Below are 1,881 nucleotides of genomic sequence, written 5' to 3' on the forward strand. Positions count from 1 at the left end.
CTCGTTACACTTCAGAGAGTTAAACATTAAAGTACTGCGAGTACTTTCACTTGACTGTTGGCGTCAGTTCGTCCTCGCTGCAGCTCACAGTTCTGATGTCACTCAGTGTGTCTGAGCAGGTTTCTGGCCTCCTTCTTGACCTTTGACCCTTCTGTATTTCATATAAAACTAAAAAAAATGGAGTTAAAGGAAGGAAACGCAGCCGCTTTGGAAAAAAAGAAACTTTATTTGGAAACATTATGGAGAGAAAACAGAAAAAAAAACTTGTTTTAGAGTTTTTCATCTCTGAAAATCATTTTTATTTACTATCATACAGAGCGATGACGTTAGCAGTCAGGTGGTTTGTACACCGGAGCGACTGATGAGCAGATCGGATCAACAGAACGAGAAAACAAAGAACTCTTGATTGATTGGTGAAAAACTACAGACGAACAGCTTAATCTTTTATTATCTAGCAGCTGCTGAAGCCCCCCTCACCATCCCAACCCCCCCATAAAGAGCGGAGCGTGTAGTTCAGGTGCTCTTGGCTCCGTTCCACTCTGCGCTCCCTTCAATGTGCCCTTCAACGTCCTCTTCAGTCCAACATCATAAAACCTTAAAATGGACTTTTGGCTACGTTCCATTTTGAATATTTATCCCCCTGAACACACCCTTCACCCTCTCATTCACATCTCAAAGGAAAATTATGTCTGCAGCGCGTCCCATTCCAGACACGTGTCCCCTTCAAGGTCCCCTCAAAGGTCGTTCACTCACATTTGCAGCCGTTCAGACAGTTTGACTCGAATTAAAACCAAAAATGAAAAATCGATGTTGGCTTCATTCCTTTTTTTCTACCCTTTAAATTTATTTACATCCTCTCAGGTTTTGATTAAATCCCAAAATATTCCAGGTAAAACATAAATGACGTTAACGATCCAAACAGATCAACTTCCTGCTCAGAGGCTTGTTTTGGTGCTCGGACAGGAACAGCCGACCAATGTGAGAGCCGAAAACATCGTGTGAGGACACAGGAGACACGTGTCTGACATGGGACGCACCCCCGCTCGACATGTCTGGATTCATCCTCCTCCGCTGACCTTCATCGAAACACTGAAGCTGAAAATGATGCAAAGCGAACAGAAGCGGTTTGGTTTATTTCTCCTCCGCAGCACCAAACGTCACACAAACAGCTGCTCAAGGAGCAATGCATTCTGGGTAGGAAGCCCCCCGGAAGCATCCAGCTGATCGATGATGAGTTTAAGGACAAGACGATGAAGCAGCAGCTGGTCAGGCTGCAGAGAGGACGAAGTTCACGGACGCTTTTAATTTGGTGACCGCACGTTAACGTCTGACCGAAACTTTATTAACGCTGCAGATTTTCTTCCTGCTTCCTAAAACTGAGACCAAACCTGGAATAACGGAGTCCCTGTCGACTCTTTGACACCTGACGTGATTTTCAGATCGATAACATCCATCGTCGTGCGTGAACACACACACATGAAGCAGATCTGATGCTGTGTCTCTGGAGGAAGCTGCAAAGTTAAAAATGAGCTTCCTGTGACTGAACGACTCACATCCTGGATCTGAAAACTTCCTTCTCGTCTCGTGCTGAACTGTTTGGACACGTGTTGCCTGCTGCGCTGACCTGCTGTGCCCTGATTAAAAGACTCTGCGATGGAGCAATTAGCTGAAATTAACTGATTAAAAGTGTGCTGATTTGACACGTCTGTTATCCCCAAAGTGAGCTCCACATCACCGACGCAGGACGTATCCAGGTCCTTTCCTCAGGCAACAGCAGCAACACTGTCAGGTTAATACTCCTGAATGGACAAAGTGAAGTACCTCAGAAGCGTCCCTGCAGGACAAAAGGTCTTTTCCAGGAAATGACTGGGACATGAAATG

General features: G+C 45.3%; 1 protein-coding gene across 2 annotated transcripts in view; it reads right to left on the reverse strand.

Annotated features, from left to right (window-relative positions):
- Positions 1 to 206: 206 nt before the first annotated feature.
- arhgap5 (Rho GTPase activating protein 5) overlaps positions 207 to 1,881 on the reverse strand; it is a 46,402-nt gene continuing 44,727 nt past the window's right edge. For both annotated transcript variants that reach the window (XM_076748345.1, XM_076748344.1), the window contains exon 7: positions 207 to 1,881. This exon is cut by the window's right edge and continues 2,499 nt beyond it. The gene's annotated coding sequence lies outside the window, so the exon portion shown is untranslated.

Source organism: Chaetodon auriga, chromosome 14 (genome assembly GCF_051107435.1).
Source record: "Chaetodon auriga isolate fChaAug3 chromosome 14, fChaAug3.hap1, whole genome shotgun sequence".
In the NCBI taxonomy this organism is placed as follows: domain Eukaryota; kingdom Metazoa; phylum Chordata; class Actinopteri; order Chaetodontiformes; family Chaetodontidae; genus Chaetodon; species Chaetodon auriga.